The following is an 18,395-nucleotide window of genomic DNA, read 5'->3' on the forward strand; positions in this document are numbered from 1 at the left end:
CGACAGGCATGATTTTAAGCGCTTCACCTTAAATAGTATTTCACTTAATTCTCATAATGACTCTAAAAAAGTGTCTATTATGTTTCTTGTTAGCACAGATATGAACTAGAGAGCATTCCGAAGTTTGTAGGCATGTAAATTGGTATGCCCCTTTGGAGGGCAATTTGGTAGCACCTAGCAAAATTGAGCACTATGTTTTCTTGACCCAATTTTTGGGATTCTGACAAATGAAAATAACAATGGTTGCACAAGGATAGTATAGCATTTTGGTAATTAAGAAAAAAGGAGAGAGTTTTTTTTTTTTTATAGTAATCTTTTATTTATTTATTTATTTATTTATTTATATTTATTTTTGGCTGTGTTGGGTCTTCGTTTCTGTGCGAGGGCTTTCTCTAGTTGCGGCAAGCGGGGGCCACTCTTCATTGTGGTGTGCGGGCCTCTCACTATCGTGGCCTCTCTTGTTGCGGAGCACAGGCTCCAGATGCGCAGGCTCAGTAGTTGTGGCTCACGGGCCTAGTTGCTCCATGGCATGTGGGATCTTCCCAGACCAGGACTCGAACCCGTGTCCCCTGCATTAGCAGGCAGATTCTCAACCACTGCGCCACCAGGGAGGCCCAGGAGAGAGAATTTTATTAATTAATTTATTTATTTTTAAAATTAATTAATTAATTAATTAATTTTTGGCTGTGTTGGGTCTTCGTTTCTGTGCGAGGGCTCTCTCCAGTCTCGGCAAGCGGGGACCACTCTTCATCGCCGTGCGCAGGCCTCCCACTGTCGCGGCCTCTCCCGTTGCGGAGCACAGGCTCCAGACGCGCAGGCTCAGTAGTTGTGGCTCACGGGCGCAGTTGCTCCGCAGCACGTGGGATCATCCCAGACCAGGGCCCGAACCCGTGTCCCCCGCAACGGCAGGCAGACTCTCAACCACTGCGCCGCCAGGGAAGCCCAAGAGAATTTTAATGTGCATTAATAGGGAGTGGTTAAGTTACGGTGCAGCCATAGTGTAGAATCCATGTAGCTGTTACGATTGAAGTGCATCTCTTTCTACAATGGATGTGGATGGATGTCAGTAACGCATTGTTGGGTGAATAAAGTTGTAGAACAATGTATGTATTTTAAATAAAATTTTTGTGTGTATGTACTTGTGTGTGTAGAAGAGGTCTGGAAGAACACCCCAGAATTCTAATATGGTTACTTTTGGAGGATGGGACTTGGAGGCGGAAGATATCCTTTTGTACTTTATATATTTTGTATTTTTCAAAGCTTGTATCACTTTTTGTAATTAAAGATTTGAATAAACTTTGAGAAAGTCTTTGTTTCATTTGGAATTGTATAAAAGGGTGGTGCTGCTTGGGATGAAGATGACTTTGAAATTTTTGCCAGTTTATGTCTGCTTTTTTTTTTCTTTGAGTTGCCAGCTGATTAGACCAAGAGTGAACCTCTTGATAAAACATGAGCCAGGTGAGCCAGTTCACTGGCTGGCTATTGGCATTAGAATTTGAACTGAGAGAAGTAGAACTTCTGTTAATGGTCCTCATCATAATTCTCCTTGCTCTGACTTTGCTCAGGCCTGGTTATTCAGCTTTTCCATGGTGTTTCTGAGATACCACAGTATCCATTAGCAAACTTTATTCATTTTCCTTGGGTGGATACATAAGGTGACTACATTTCCGAGCCTCCTTGCAGTTAGACTGGGGCCTTGTGACTCAGTTTTGGCCAATGGAGTTTGGGCTAGAGGTTGCACAAGCCATTTCCAGGTCTACCATAAAATATCCTGTGCCATGTTCTCTGCTCTCTCTTACCTTGTCTTGATGACTGTGGAGGCGGTGAGTTGAGATGGAGAAAACAAGAAGTATGAGTCATGGCATGGAAGAGAGCTGCTCTGGGGAATCACTCTACATGCACCAGATTTAGTAGGAGCTAGAAATAAATCTGTTAAGTCACTTAGAGGAGCCCTTATTTAACTTTAATGTGCATAAGAATCACCTGAAGATCTTGTTAAAGTGCAGATTCTGATTCAGTAAGGTCTGGGTCGCGTGTAAGATTCTGCATTTCTAACAAACTCCTAGGTGATGCTAAAGCTGCTGGTCTGCTGATCACACACACATAGCAGAGACTTAAAAGGGTAAATGAAGTGACTTATAGCCTACTGTAAGTACTCAGTAAACAGTTATCCAACGGATATTTGAGCATCCTGAATAAGATGAAAAGGAATTAGAGACTATACATATATAATCAAATGTTTAAATGATTCCTAAGTGCATATCTCTTTTATGTATCATGGACTGGAATTTAGTTTTAGTATTATGTGTGCAGAAAATATGAAATGAGAACCTGGAATTATTTTAAAGATCATTTTGAACATTTACTTATTTTTAAAATTTTATTTATTTATTTATTTATCTTTGGCTGCGTTGGATCTTCGTTGCTGCACGCGAGCTTTCTCTAGTTGCAGCGAACTGGGGCTACTCTTCGTTGCAGTGTGTGGGCTTCTCATGGTGGTGGCTTCTCTTGTTGCAGAGTGTAGGCTCTAGGCGTGAGCTTCAGTAGTTGCAGCAGACATTTTTTTCTTTTTAACAGAACATTCCTTATTTTAGGTATCACATCTGGAGGTTAACAAGGTCCTTTCATTGATAGTGTTAAACTGATCACTCAGTCAAGCTGTTGTCCTATTTTTGCCGCTGTGTACTATTTTTTCCCCCAACCAGTTTGTGGGGAGACGTTGTAAGATCATGGAAGTATCCTGTTCGTTAAAATTTCCCCTGAGATTTATGCATCCATGGATGATTATTGATTGAATCTTTGGTATAATAGTTGCAAAATGCTAATTTTTCAACTATAGCACTCCTCCACACTTACCAGTTGACATTCAGTTCAGCATTCTACCATAAGAGCCTGTCCTCCATCCTTATTAGTTATCTTGTTCTTATCAGTATGGACTCACGAATTTCCATTTTTTCAGTGGTTTAGAATTAATTAGGTACCTAATTGTTTTGGTACTCAAATTGTCCCAGATCTTCTTTTAGTATGAAACCTTTCAAGGTAGATCCTGTGTCCTTGTGATATGCCCCCAAGTTTTCTTTCTTCCTCCCTCCTTCCTCCCTCCCTCCCTTCCTTTCTTCCTTCCTTCTTTCTTTTCTTTCACCCTCCCTCTCTCTTTCTACCTACCCTTCCTTTTCTTTCCTTCTCTTCTCTCTCTCTCTCTTTTTTTTCTTTCTTTAACACTTCCTTGCTTTCTGGCATAACAGATGTTCTAGACTCATCCGGTACGCATCCTGCCAAAACTCTGGAATCAGTATTTCTCTGAGGATTCCTGGTTTCTTTTAGTGAGGTATAATATTAGAGACCAAGATCTGAGCGCTAGATATGCTCACTGCCCCTGGGATGTTTTTGCTGTTTGACTCTTTCAGAGGACAGAGGACATATGCAGGTTCATGCAAATATGCATACGTATACATATACATACACATATTTTAGAAATCATGAGTTCACATCAGTACTTTCCATTCCGACTTGTCTCCTCAGGGTTCTTTCTTGCCTTTCCCCATTCCATAATTGTATATCCTTTCTGGCTCAGTGAGAACTCTGGCCCTCGAAAGCCTCAATGTATTTACTCATTTGTTCCACTCTATGTATTATCTAAAATTGTTTCAGAATTGCTTTGCCCACGTCATTACCAAAAAGACCCTATTTGAAACAGTACAGAATTTGTTTACAATTTCCCTTTCCCCTCTGCTCTGCCAAAGACTGAGAATATACAGTTAAATACTGTGTTCGTTTTACATTCTTTCTTTTTTTCCCCTTCATTATATTTATTGGTATTTATTAGAAATACAATTGAGGGACTTCCCTGGTGGCGCAGTGGTTATGAATCCACCTGCCAGTGCAGGGGACATGGGTTTGATCCCTAGTCCGGGAAGATCCCACATGCTGCGGGGCAACTAAGCCCGTGTGCCACAACTACTGAGCCTGCATGCCACAACTACTGAGCCCACGTGCTGCAGCTACTGAAGCCCGCGCACCTAGAGCCCGTGCTCTGCAACAAGAGGAGCCACTGCAATGAGAAGCCTGCGCTTGCTGCAACTAGAGAAAGCCCGCGCACACCAACGAAGACCCAACACTGCCAAAAAAATAAATAAATTAAAAAAAAAAAAAAGAAATACAACTGAGTTCATTTGTTTCACTTTGCTTTCAGTTTTAGTTTTTCCCCCTCATCCTTTTTGATTTAATTTTGTATTTTGAATATATGGAACATCCACATGCTTCTAAAACTCAAACTATGAAAAAGAGAAATGTTAGCCCCCCTCCCATATTCATACTGTTCCTCCCTGCCACCCTCTGTAGGTAAGCAAGTTCATTGTTTTCTGGTTTATCTTCTCTCTGTCTGTCTCTCTCTCTTTGGTAGAGAAGCAAATATATGTGTTTATCATTTTCCATTCTTACACAAAAGGTAGCATACTGTATTTGCTCTTTTCAATTAGCAATAATCGCGCCTCGGATAGACCTCATTGGCTACGATACTGCCACTGCGCAAAGCTTGTATTTGCTCTTTTGCACTTGCTTTCTTCACTTAAAAAATCTACTCCATATCGTATTTACAGAGATCTTTCTTATTCTTTTTTATAGCTCCAAAGTACTCCATTTTATGTGTGTACCATAGTTTCTCATTTCCTATGCTTGGACATTTAGGTAATTTCCAGTGTTTTGCAATTGTGAATAGTGCTGTAATCAATAACCTTGCACATAGGTGTTTTTATATTGTTGCCGGTATATACTCAGGTTAAATTCCTAGAAGTGGGATTGTTAGGTGAACGTGTAAATGCCTATGTGTGGGGCGGCACCATTTCACATCTCCACTAGCAACGTATCTGTATGAGAGTGCTGGTTTCCCTCAGCTTTGCAGACTCAGTGTACTGTCAGGCTTTTGAATTTTTACCAGTCTGATGGGTGAGCAGTGGTATCTCAGTATAGTTTTCAGTTTGCATTTAAATTGTATTATCAATAAAGTTAAACATCTTTTCATATGTTTAAAGGCCATGATTATAACAATATCTCTTTGTGAATTGTCTTTATATATCTTTTGCCTGTTTTTCTGTAAGACTTCTGTTCTTTCCTTCAAATTTAAAACTTTTTTTGTATATTAGAGATATTAGTCTTATGTTTGAGAAATATTGCAAATATTTTCTTTCTGGTTGTCATTTGTGTTTTAACTTTTCTTGTGATAGAGTAATTCACATGTTTTCTTCTAGAATTTGTATACTTTAAATCTTTACATTTAGATCTCTGATTCATTTGCGTTTATTCTTAGGTATGGTGTAAGGAATGGATCTAATTTTATCTTTTTGCAAATGGATACCCAATTGTTCCATTTATTAGGAAGATTATTTTTGTCCCAATGATTGGCTCCAGTAATCATATTCTAGATCATATACTAATTAGGTCTAACTCTTGACTTTCTGCTCTTTTCCATTGGTTTATCTGTCTATTTATGCATAGGTACCACATTATTTTAATTACAGATAATTTAATTTCTAGGAGTACTCTTATGTCATCTTCAAACACGTAGTTTCTTCTTTTTCAATTTTTATGCCTCTAAGTGTTCTTTCTAGGCTAATTACTTTGAGTAATGCTTCCAGAACAATGTTTAATAGTCGTGAAGATAGTTGACATTCTTGTGTTGTTCCTGGCCATTAGGGTTTCCTTATTAATTAAGGTGCTGGTTTTAGGACTCAGGTACATATATTTTATCATGTTAAGGAGGTGTCCATTCATTTAAATTTTCTCATGAGTTTATTTATTTATTAACATCTTTATTGGAGTATAATTGCTTTACAGTCTTGTGTTAGTTTCTGCTGTATAACAGAGTGAATCAGCTATATGCATACATATATACCGATATCCCCTCCCTCTTCTATCTCCCTCCCACCCTCCTTATCCCACCCCTCTAGGTGGTCACAAAGCACTGAGCTCATCTCCCTGTGCCATGCAGCTGCTTCCCACTAGCTATCTATTTTACATCTGGTAGTGTATATATGTCAATGCTACTCTCTTACTTCCTCCCAGCTTACCCTTCCCCCTCCCCATGTCCTCAAGTCCATTCTCTATGTCTGTGTCTTTATTCCTGTCCTGCCCCTAACTTCATCAGAACCTTTTTTTTTTTTTTTAGATTCCATATATATGTGTTAGCATACGGTATTTGTTTTACTCTTTCTGACTTCACTCTGTATGACAGACTCTAGGTCCATCCACCTCACTACAAATAACTTAATTTCATCTCTTTTTATAGCTGAGTAGTATTCCATTGTACATATGTGCCACATCTTCTTTATCCATTCATCTGTCGATGGACACTTAGGTTGCTTCCATGTCTTGGCTATTGTAAATAGTGCTGCAGTGAACATTGTGCTACATGACTCTTTTTGAATTATGGTTTTCTCAGGGTATATGCCCAGTGGTGAGATTGCTGGATCATATGGTAGTTCTGTTTTTAGTTTTTTAAGGAACCTCCATACTGTTCTCCATAGTGGCTGTATCAATTTACATTCCCACCAACAGTGGAAGAGGGTTCCCTTTTCTCCACACCCTCTCCAGCATTAATTGTTTGTAGATTTTTTGATGACAGCCATTCTGACTGGTGTGAGGTGATATACCTCACTGTAGTTTTGACTTGTATTTCTCTAATGATTAACGATGTTGAGCATCCTTTCATGTGTTTGATGGCAATCTGTATATCTTCTTTGGAGAAATGTCTATTTAGGTCTTCTACCCATTTTTGGATTGGGTTGTTTTTTTTGTTTGATATTGAGCTGCATGAGCTGCTTGTGTATTTTGGAGATTAATCCTTTGTCAGTTGCTTCGTCTGCAAATATTTTATCCCATTCTTAGGGTTGTTTTTTCATCTTTTTTATGGTTTCCTTTGCTGTGCAAAAAGCTTTTAAGTTTTATTAGGTCCCATTTGTTTATTTTTGTTTTTATTTCCATTTCTCTAGGAGGTGGGTCAAAAAGGATCTTGCTGTGATTTATGTCATAGAGTGTTCTGCCTATGTTTTCCTCTAAGAGTTTGATAGTGTCTGGCCTTACATTTAGGTCTTTAATCCATTTTGAGTTTATTTTTGTGTATGGTGTTAGGAAGCATTCTAATCTCATTCTTTTACATGTAGCTGTCCAGTTTTCCCAGCACCACTTATTGAAGAGGCTGTCTTTTCTCCATTATATACTCTTGCCTCCTTTATCAAAGATAAGGTGACCATAGGTGTGTGGGTTTATCTCTGGGCTTTCTATCCTGTTCCATTGATCTATATTTCAGTTTTTGTGCCAGTACCATACTGTCTTGATTACTGTAGCTTTGTAGTATAGTCTGAAGTCTGGGAGCCTGATTCCTCCAGCTCTGTTTTTCTTTCTCAAGATTGCTTTGGCTATTCAGGGTCTTTTGTGTTTCCATACAAATTGTGAAATTTTTTGTTCCAGTTCTGTGAAAAATGCCATTGGTAGTTTGATAGGGATTGCATTGAATCTGTAGATTGCTTTGGGTAGTATAGTCATTTTCATAATGTTGATTCTTCCAACCCAACAACATGGTATATCTCTCCATCTGTTTGTATCATCTTTAATTTCTTTCATCAGTGTCTAACCGTTTTCTGCATATAGGTCTTTTGTCTCCTTAGGTAGGTTTATTCCTAGGTATTTTATTCTTTTTGTTTCAATGGTAAATGGGAGTGTTTCCTTACTTTCTCTTTCAGATTTTTCATCATTAGTGTATAGGAATGCAAGAAATTTCTGTGCATTAGTTTTGTATCCTCCTACTCTACCAAATTCATTGATTAGCTCTAGTAGTTTTCTGGTAGCATCTTTAGGATTCTCTATGTATAGTATCATGTCATCTGCAAACAGTGACAGTTTTACTTCTTCTTTTCCAATTTGGATTCCTTTTATTTCTTTTTCTTCTCTGATTGCTGTGGCTGAAACTTCCAAAACTATGTTAAATATTAGTGGTGAGAGTGGGCAACTTTGTCTTGTTCCTGATCTTAGAGGAAATGGTTTCAGTTTTTCACCATTGAGAACAATGTTGGCTGTGGGTTTGTCATGCATGGCCTTTACTGTTGAGGTAGGTTCCCTCTGTGCTTACTTTTTGGAGAGTTTTTAATCATAAATGGTGTTGAATTTTGTCAGAAACTTTTTCTGCATCTATTGAGATTACCATACGGTTTTTATCCTTCAATTTTTTAATATGGTTTACCACATTGATTGATTTGCATACACTGAAGAATCCTTGCATTCCTGGGATAAACCCTGCTTGATCATGGTATATGATCCTTTTAATTTGCTATTGGATTCTGTTTGCTAGTATTTTGTTGAGGATTTTTGCATCTATGTTCATCAGAGATATTGGCCTGTTGTTTTCTTTTTTGTGTGACATCTTTGTCTGGTTTTGGTATCAGGGTGATGGTGACCTCGTAGAATGAGTTTGGGAGTGTTCCTCCCTCTGCTATATTTTGGAAGAGTTTGAGAAGGATAGGTGTTAGCTCTTCTCTAAATGTTTGATCGAATTCGCCTGTGAAGCCATCTGGTCCTGGGCTTTTGTTTGTTGGAAGATTTTTAATCACAGTCTCAATTTCAGTGCTTGTGATCGGTCTGCTTATATCTTCTATTTCTTCCTGGTTCAGTCTCGGAAGGTTGTGCTTTTCTAAGAATTTGTCCATTTCTTCCAGGTTGTCCATTTTATTGGTATATAGTTGCTTGTAGTAATCTCTCATGATCCTTTGTATTTATGCCATGTCAGTTGTTACTTCTCCTTTTTCATTTCTAATTCTGTTGAGTGAGTCTTCTCCCTTTTTTTCTTGATGAGTCTGGCTAATGGTTTATCAGTTTTGTTTATCTTCTCAAAGAACCAGCTTTTAGTTTTATTGATCTTTGCTATTGTTTCCTTCATTTCTTCTTCATTTATTTCTGATCTGATCTTTATGATTTCTTTCCTTCTGCTAATTTTGGGGTTTTTTTGTTCTTCTTTCTCTAATTGCTTTAAGTGTAAGGTTAGGTTGGTTATTTGAGATTTTTCTTGTTTCTTGTTTCTTATATTGGTATAAACTTCCCTCTTAGAACTGCTTTTGCTGCATGCCATAGGTTTTGGGTCGTCATGTTTTCATTGTCATCTGTTTCTAGGTAGTTTTTGATTTCCTCTTTGATTTCTTCAGTGATCTCTTGGTTATTTAGTAGCGTATTGTTTAGCCTCCATGTGTTTGTATTTTGTACAGATTTTTTCCTGTAATTGATACCTAATCTTGTAGCATTGTGGTTGGAAAAGATACTTGATATGATTTCAATTTTCTTAAATTTACCCTGGCTTGATTTGTGACCCAAGATACGGTCTGTCCTTTAGAATGTTCCCTGAGCACTTGAGAAGAAAGTGTATTCTGTTGTTTGTGGGAGGAATGTCCTATAAGTATCAATTAAGTCCGTCTTGTTTAATGTGTCTTTTAAAGCTTGTGTTTCCGTATTTATTTTCATTTTGGATGATCTGTCCATTGGTGAATTTGGGGTGTTAAAGTCCCTTACTATTATTGTGTTACTGTCGATTTCCCCTTTTATGGCTGTTAGCATTCGCCTTATGTATTGAGGTGCTCCTATGTTGGGTGCATAAATTTTTACAATTGTTATATCTTCTTCTTGGATTGATCCCTTGATCATTATGTAGTGTCCTTCTTTGTCTCTTGTAATAGTCTTTTTTTTAAAGTCTGTTTTGTCTGATATGAGAATTGCTACTCCAGCTTTCTTTTGATTTCCATTTGCATGGAATATCTTTTACCATCCCCTCACTTTCAGTCTGTATGTGTCCCTAGGTCTGAAGTGGGTCTTTTGTAGACAGCATATGTAAGGGTCTTGTTTTTGTACCCATTCAGCCAGCCTATGCCTTTTGGTTGGAACATTTAATCCATTTACATTTAAGATAATTACTGATATGTATGTTCCTATTATCATTTTCTTAATTGTTTTGGGTTTGTTATTGTAGGTCTTTTCCTTCTCTGTGTTTCCTGCCTAGAGAAGTTCCTTTAGCATTTGTTGTAAAGCTGGTTTGGTGGTGCTGAATTCTCTTAACTTTTGGTTATCTGTAAAGGTTTAATTTCTCCAATGAATCTGAATGAGATCCTTGCTGGGTAGAGTAATCTTGGTTACAGGTTTTCCCCGTTCATCACTTTAAATATGTCCTGCCACTCCCTTCTGGCTTGCAGAGTTTCTGCTGAAAAATCAGCTGTTAACCTTATGGGGATTCCCTTGTATGTTATTTGTTGCTTTTCCCTTGCTGCTTTCAGTATTTTTTCTTTGTATTTAATTTTTGATAGTTTGATTAATATGTGTCTTGGTGTGTTTCTCCTTGGCTTTATCCTGTATGGGACTCTCTGTGCTTCTTGATCGACTATTTCCTTTCCCATATTAGGGAAGTTTTCGACTCTAATCTCTTCAAATATTTTTCAGACCCTTTCTTTTTCTCTTCTTCTTCTGGGACCCCTATAATTCGAATTTTGGTACATTTAATGTTGTTCCAGAGATCTCTGAGACTGTCCTCAATTCTTTTCATTCTTTTTTCTTTATTCTGCTCCCTGGCAGTTATTTCCACCATTTTATCTTCCAGCTCACTTATCCGTTCTTCTGCCTCAGTTATTCTGTTATTGATTCCTTCTAGAGTATTTTTAATTTCATTAATTGTGTTCATCACTGTTTGTTTGTTCTTTAGTTCTTCTAGGTCCTTGTTAAATGTTTCTTGTATTTTCTCCCTTCTGTTTCTGAGATTTTGGATCATCTTTACTATCATTATTCGGAATTCTTTTTCAGGTTAAGTTGCCTATTTCGTCTTCATTTATTTGGTCTTGTAGGTTTTTACCTTACTCCTTTGTCTGTAACAAATTTTTTTGTCATTTCATTTTTTTTTTTTTTTGGATGGGTGGTGCTGTATTCCTGTCTTACTGGTCGTTTGGCCTGAGATGTCCAGCACTGGAGTTTGCAGGCAGTTGGATAGAGCTGGGTCTTGGTGCTGAGAAGAGGACCTCCGGGAGACTTCACTCCAATTGATACTTCCTGCGCTCTGAGGTTCTCTGTTAGTCCAGCGGTTTGGACTCGGAGCTCCCACCACAGGAGCTCAGGCCCGACCTCCGGCCTGGGAGCCAAGATCCCGCAAGCAGCCGGTTGCTGGGGGTTCCTCCCATCCCCTTAGGTGTATGTGGTCCCCCACTGGTGCCTGGTGGGTGCCCTAGTTGTGAGGAGACATGAATTCTGCATCCTCCTAGTATGTCATCTTGATTCCCAGTCTCTCTCATGAGTTTTTAATTAAGAAGAGGTGTTGAGTTCTGCCAAAGGCATTTTCTTTATCTGTGGAGACTCATATGATTTTTTCCTCTAGAGTTATTAATATCCCACCATACATTTACTTAAGAGAGACTATAGAAACAATTTGTATGTAAGTCTCTTTATATTTCCGGCTTGCTTGCTTAGGTAAAGAGCATCAATAAAATAAATCTGTGTTTCAGTGTTGTGAAATTTTAATTAGTGTGGCAAATTTTAATCAGTTTATGCAAATTACCTCCCCCACTGCAGTCTTGCTGTCTAAAGTTTCCAAGTTTCACCAAATAAAGGTGAAATTCTTATTTTAAGATGTTAATAAAATCATGGGATAGAATGAGTTGGATGGGATCTCAGAAGTAATCTAATCCAGTGCTTTTGGACAAAAATCATCAATGGATGCTAAAATAAGTGGGCAAGGGTATGATCAGAAATAGATATTTACACAGTTTCAAAGAGTCTTCTTACTAGATAGTTATTAAGTACAAGGGAAAAATACAGTAACTTTACAATGCAAAAACAGGTGATCAAAGTTAGTATCACCTGTAACAGGACAGACTGACATCATGTGCTTCCTGATATACATTGAACAGGACACAGCATCACTTCTGTGATGTACAGATGCCAGAACACGTAATCTGAATTTAATCATGAGGAAACTTAAAGGAAAACCAAATTGAGGGACAGTCTACAAAATAACTAGGCAGTACCCTGCAAAAGTATCAAGGATGTGAATGACAAGGAGAGACTGAAGAACTCCAAGATTAAAGGAGATCAAGGAAGCATGGCAACTGAGTGCAAAGTGTGATCCTGGATCAAAAATTGGACATTAGTGGGACAACTGATGACATTTGAATAAACCCCGTAGATTTGATAATAGTATTGAATCAATGTTAATTTTTTTTTAACACTTTTTTTTTTTTAAAGAAATTCACGTTCTTTTATTTATTTATTTATTTATTTATTTATTTATGACTGTGTTGAGTCTTTGTTTCTGTGCGAGGGCTTTCTCTAGTTGCGGCAAGTGGGGACCACTCTTCATCGCGGTGCGCGGGCCTCTCACCATCGCGGCCTCTCTTGTTGCGGAGCACAGGCTCCAGATGCGCAGGCTCAGTAATTGTGGCTCACGGGCCCAGCCGCTCCGTGGCATGTGGGATCCTCCCAGACCAGGGCTCGAACCCGTGTCCCCTGCATTGGCAGGCAGACTCTCAACCACTGCGCCACCAGGGAAGCCCCAATGTTAACTTTTTGATTTTGATAATTGTTCTTTAGTTATGTAAGATATTAACATTGGGGGAATCCTTATGAAGGACATATGGAAATTCTTTACTATTCCTTGCAACCTTTTTTTAATCAGTCTGAAATTATTTCAAAATGAAAAGTTAAAAAATAAAAACAATGAAAGCTTTATCTTTTTGAGATGGATAATGGATGAAGTGACAGGTTGTCTGGTGTTTGCTAATTTTTTTTTTTTTTTTTTGGCTGTGCTGTGCGGCTTGTGGGATCTTAGTTCCCCAACCAGGGGTTGAACCTGGGCCCTTGGCAGTGAAAGCCCGGAGTCCTAACTACTGGACCGCCAGGGAGTTTAAAATGATGTAGTTAGGAGGTGTTGGTGGGGTTTAAGTTATACAAGATTGGTCATGTGTTGATAATTTCTGAAGCTGGTTCGGGGGGTGGTATATTATATTATTCTCTCTACTTTGGGGAATGTTTGAAATTTTCTGTGATAAAAAGTAAAACAAAAGGAAAGGAAAAAGAGCTGTCCTTAAGTGTCTGCTTATTCTTGGCCAATCATATTTAAAAGCAAGGCACCAAAAAGTCTTAGGTTTAAAAAAATTCTGAGCATTTGCCCAGTAGGTGACTATATATATGGTCATCTGGTGTCTCCCAACTGTTAAGGCTGTTCTCTGGGGCTGGTCAGTTTTTGTTTGAAGGGATTGTATCAGTTAGGGTTTGATCAGAGAAGGAGAACTCTTGAATGACAAAGCATAAGGATAATAGAGATTAGACTTTACATAAGTTGATAGAGATACTGTTGCCTCTGCATTATGGGGTAGGCCTGGAGACACTAAAAGTCAGCAGAGCTGGCAGGAAGGTAAGCTGATATCAAGTGGGAGAAAGCAAGAACAAATTGGAATCCAACTGGAACTAATAGGACAATTGGAACCTGTGTCTGTCTGTCACTGCCTTCCCCCTCAGTGACACTGATGGCCTGCAGAAATTGCTAATGCCCTTTGCCACAGAACTGTTCATGTGCTGGGCCCCATGCCTTGGAGAAGGTTCAGGAAGAGATACAGCGGGAGCTGTCGGAAGAGAGGGTCTGGCTGCTGCCCCAGGCCAACAAGGCGAGCCATTAGATCAGCGACAGTGCACACAAGCTGCAGCAGTACCCTACACAAGCTGTCAGAATATAATGAAGGTTGCTGCACTTCTGCCTTCCAAATCTCACCCATGTCTTTTGTGGCCAAGCTTCACCTAGAATCATACAGAGAGGGAATTTTCGGAAATGTAGTTCCAGTTTGCTGTGTTGATAAACTGCAGAAGCCACCACAGTCCCTTGTCAACTATACATACCTTATTTAACCATACTTAAGGTACTTAAGAGACAAGTGTAAGCTCTCTCTCCCACCTAACTATTCTTTGCACAACTAAAAACACTAGCCCTCTTCCAAAAAGAGTATACAAAATCCCTTTACCCATCTTTGGGTGATTTCATTCTTCTTACAGCTGAATCACATTCTCCCTTTGATATTCTATAACTTTGATATCCTGTAATCAATGTCATTCTCCAAGACCAATCTGTTCTCTACATTGGCCATGTTGGCAAGTTAAATGAGGATGTGGGCGGAATCACCACTTTTGCATCTCACAAATCACTGATGGTAGCATTACACCCTCCAGAAATGCAGTATTGGTTTTGGTTCACTGTTTAGGTAGGTAAAGGCGGTTTGACTTCCAATTGGACTTTTATGCCTTAATAGCCATTACTCTATGGGTTAGGGAACAAGAGAGGGGACTCTGACAGTTGTTGAGGATTTCTATTCCAACTATGCATTCTGGAGCTGGAGAATATGACTGCAAGATGGATTTGGGGGCTTACAAAGCCCACTGTGAGATGAATCTGAGCCCAAATCCCGTTGATCCTCTGACTTCCATAAGCTCCTGTTCCTGAGAGATTGGACTACAGTGGTATTTTAGGTCTTCAGGAATTAACTTTAGTTCAGAGCCAGTGTTCAGTAATCCCTGCCACCCCCCCAAAGTCTGGATTATGTCCTCTTCATAGTGCAAAGTCATCCTTGTAAATGGCTGTAGATTGCTTTTGGAAAGCCTAGGAGGAAAATTTATACTATCCATATTTGGCTCTGTAGTAGAGTTCTTCTTCAAGGACCTGACCCTCCCCTTCATTCAGGGGACTCTGGGTCTGTGAAATGGCTCAAATCTGGGAATTGGTGGAGGGACTACAGCACTTTATTTTTTTGGTTATTGAAGTCATACTTCTGTTTGCCAGACCCAGAGCTTTTCCACTTATACTAATCAAGTGAGACTTTAGTAGACTGCCATTCTATTTCATTTCTAGGGACACCGTGATTAATTAGCCTAGGTCAAAGGTCTCTGCAGTTCAGATCTTTCTGGTTACTGTCTTGGCTGACTTTATGGTATCCACTCCCACCTTATCTTTGGTGACTAAGTACTATCATCTCTGCTGCCATGGGACCCCCACCATCCCCCCCTCAATTCAGGGGGCCCAGTTTGATGTCAGGAGTTACCACTTTTATTCCTGGCCTATGGAGAACAGCCACCACGGAGCTCTTAGGGGAGGCCAGGGCTCCTCTCATGAAGGTATTTCTCTTAGCTTGGTGAATGGAATGTTTTCTGGGTCCTCCCAGGGACATGGTTAAGGGGTGGGTAAGCAGGTCTTGGATATTAAATCCACTCAGCATTCTCATCTCCCTAAGCCATCAGATAACTTCCTTCTCCGTGTACCAAAGTTCTGACATTTCAACTTCATTTAGTGTAGGTCACCTCTAGATTCAGCTTTCAGTCAACCAACCAAGCAGACTGTTAGAGCCATTTCCAGCTGCTTGAGCCAACCTGTTGAATCCGCAGTCTCTGCTCCATATCGATAAATCCACTCATATCAATAAAGTCGTCTTCATCCAGCATTATTTTCCACCTGAATCCAACACTCCAACACTCTTAGCATCCTTTCCCATATGTGTTCCCCAAGTTTTTGTTGATATAAGTTGGCAAAATCTTGCAGTTCTTTTGGTATGTTATGCAGCTCTAAATGGATCGCATTTTTTAGCTTTATCCTTGGGGCCCTACTAGGACTCGAGTCTGGCCGTAGATCTAGAAACTCTCAGAGGTGGTGAAAGTAGTTCCTGAGGAGGCTCAGTAGTCCTTCATAAGGCATAGGGCAGGCCTTTGCAGGTTCTTCAGGCAAAGGGAAACCAACAGCTTCAGAGTGCTTTTACTGGTAAAAGGAATTCAACACAGTTTGGGAGTTCAGGGTACCAAGTTTCATGAGTATCCGCCCAAATGTTTGCATCTCATATTTGGGACCCCACTCCTTACAATCAGTTCCCTAACTTTATGTAAGAGTTAAACATTTGAGTTTGGACATTCAGTTTATGTTGTCTTTCAGTCCTTGCTACTCCAAGTGTGGTCTCTGGACCAGCAGCACCTTTATCAAGTGGGAGCTTGTTAGCAATGCAGTTTTATGCTGCACCACAGACTTACTGAGTCAGGATATACATTTTCTGTACATAATTTCAAGATATCTATGTAACTTGTATTTACATTAAGCTGAGACAAACTGATTTCTGTAAGTACTTTTATTTTTTAATTTTTGGCTGCATTGGGGCTTTGTTGCTGCACACGGGCTTTTCTCTAGTTGTGTCGAGCGGGGGCTACTCTTCGTTGCAGTGTGCGGGCTTCTCATTGCGGTGGCTTCTCTTGTTGTGGAGCATGGGCTCTAGGCGTGCGGGCTTCAATAGCTGTGGCACGTGGGCTCAGTAGTTGTGGCTAACAGGCTCTAGAGCGCAGGCTCAGTAGTTGTGGTACACGGGCTTAGTTGCTCTGTGGCACGTGGAATCTTCCTGGACCAGGGCTCGAACCCGTGTCCCCTGCATTGGCAGGCGGATTCTTAACCACTGCACCACCAGGGAAGTCCTGTAAGTACTTCTAAACTTTAACTTCTCAGCAGCCCAGTTATTGGATAAATATTACATTTGTGATTATTTTGAGGGATTCTATATTTTACTTTTAAATCTATATACACTACATCTAAAATTTTTGCAGGTTAACGTTTTAGATGATTTCCCCTTTCCGGCTGAGAGTTCTGCAAGCAGTCTTAATTAGATATGATGCTCCCTCTGGTGGACAATGGCATGAAAAGCACACAAACTATTTTTCAGAATGGTGAGGGACTTGGTTTTCAGCTACTAAAACTTAATATCCCTGAGTGATCACCTTCATGACTCTCCTTTCCAAACTATTCTCAACCTATGACATTTACCATAACTTTTGTTTTGAATTTGAGCCAAAAAAAACACTCAAATCAAATTTTGTCATGAATATCTATGTAAAACTCACCATGATGAAAGAGCATTGGACAAACGGATATGGTAACAGTGCCTTTTTTTTTTTTTGGGCAGGGGGCCGTGCTGTGTGGCTTGTGGGATCTTAGTTCCCTGACCAGGGATTGAACCTGGGCCCTCGGCAGTAAAACCACGGAGTCCTAACCACTGGACCACCAGGGAATTCCCAACAGTGCCGTATTAATAATGATCATGTTATTCACATTAAGAGTCAAAAAATCATGTCTGAAACTGGTAGTTGAACTTGAATTTGTGATGACCTGGGGGAAAAATTGTGCCTGTTGATCTACTTGTATTTATTACTATGAAATATTTTGTGCAAATGATTTCCCCCCAGTTTTTGCTATAATAATTACTTGTTAGGATGAAAATAACAAATGTGACTGTGTGCAATAACCTTGTCTTTTATATCTCGTTCTAATCTTAGAACTCAAATGGTTGCTTTCCCAGGAGCATAGGTATATATCTGAAAAGGCAGATAACCGATGTGACAAACACCTTAGACATTTTATTTTAAAAGTAGAAATTGTCAGATAAAGCCATTATTTTACTTGTTTGAATAGGGTAAAAATCAAGAAAGTATCCTTTTTAAAGTTAGCTTGTTGGGCTTCCCTGGTGGCGCAGTGGTTAAGAATCCACCTGCCAATTCAGGGGACACAGGTTCAAGCCCTGGTCCAGGAAGATCCCACATGCCACAGAGCAACTAAGCCTGTGAGCCACAACTATTGAGCCTGCACTCTAGAGCCCGCGAGGCACAATTACTGAAGCCCGCACGCCTAGAGCCCGTGCTCTGCAACAAGAGAAGCCACCGCAATGAGAAGCCCGTGCGCCGCAACGAAGAGTAGCCCCCGCTTGCCACAACTAGAGAAAGCCCGCACCCAGCAGCAAAGACCCAATGCAGCCAAATAATAATAATAATAAAGTTAGCTTGTTTCCATTTTACTGTTTTACACGTGGCCTATTCATGCTCAGTTTTAAACATTTAAGGGCATTTATAGTCCTAGGTTAATATTGATTTTTTTTTATTCATTACTTTGGTTGAGAATTATAATGATATAAAGTTCTCTGGTTTGTTTTGTTGTTGTTGTTATTAATCATTGAGGCAAAAATAAGAGAAACCTAACAAGGAGTAAAGATAGATTGATAGATCAACGGATTTGACTTCATAAAAGTTAAAAACACGTGTATGTCAGAGAACTGTCTTATAATGGGAAAGCCAAGAAACAGGAAAATATTTGCAACATAAAAAGGCACATATCCTTAATATATAAAAATCATTCATAAATTAATAAGACAAAGCAACTTACTTATAAAGTAATACTTGATTTCTGGGATTTTTTTTTCCTCTTTGTCTCAGTCTCTGAACAGTTCTGATCTTCAGATTTTTCTGTGAGAGATTTTCTGATTCATAGGTTCTCAACATTGGCTACACATTGGGAGCAGCTGAGGAGCTTTAAAAATACTAAT

General features: G+C 39.4%; 1 protein-coding gene across 2 annotated transcripts in view; it reads left to right on the plus strand.

Moving 5' to 3' along the window:
- The window catches only part of SMYD3 (SET and MYND domain containing 3), a 711,581-nt gene that overhangs the window by 7,818 nt on the left and 685,368 nt on the right, over positions 1-18,395 (plus strand). The gene's annotated exons all lie outside the window — the stretch shown is intronic.

This window comes from Balaenoptera physalus (genome assembly GCF_965194825.1).
Source record: "Balaenoptera physalus genome assembly, chromosome: 1".
NCBI lineage: Eukaryota > Metazoa > Chordata > Mammalia > Artiodactyla > Balaenopteridae > Balaenoptera > Balaenoptera physalus.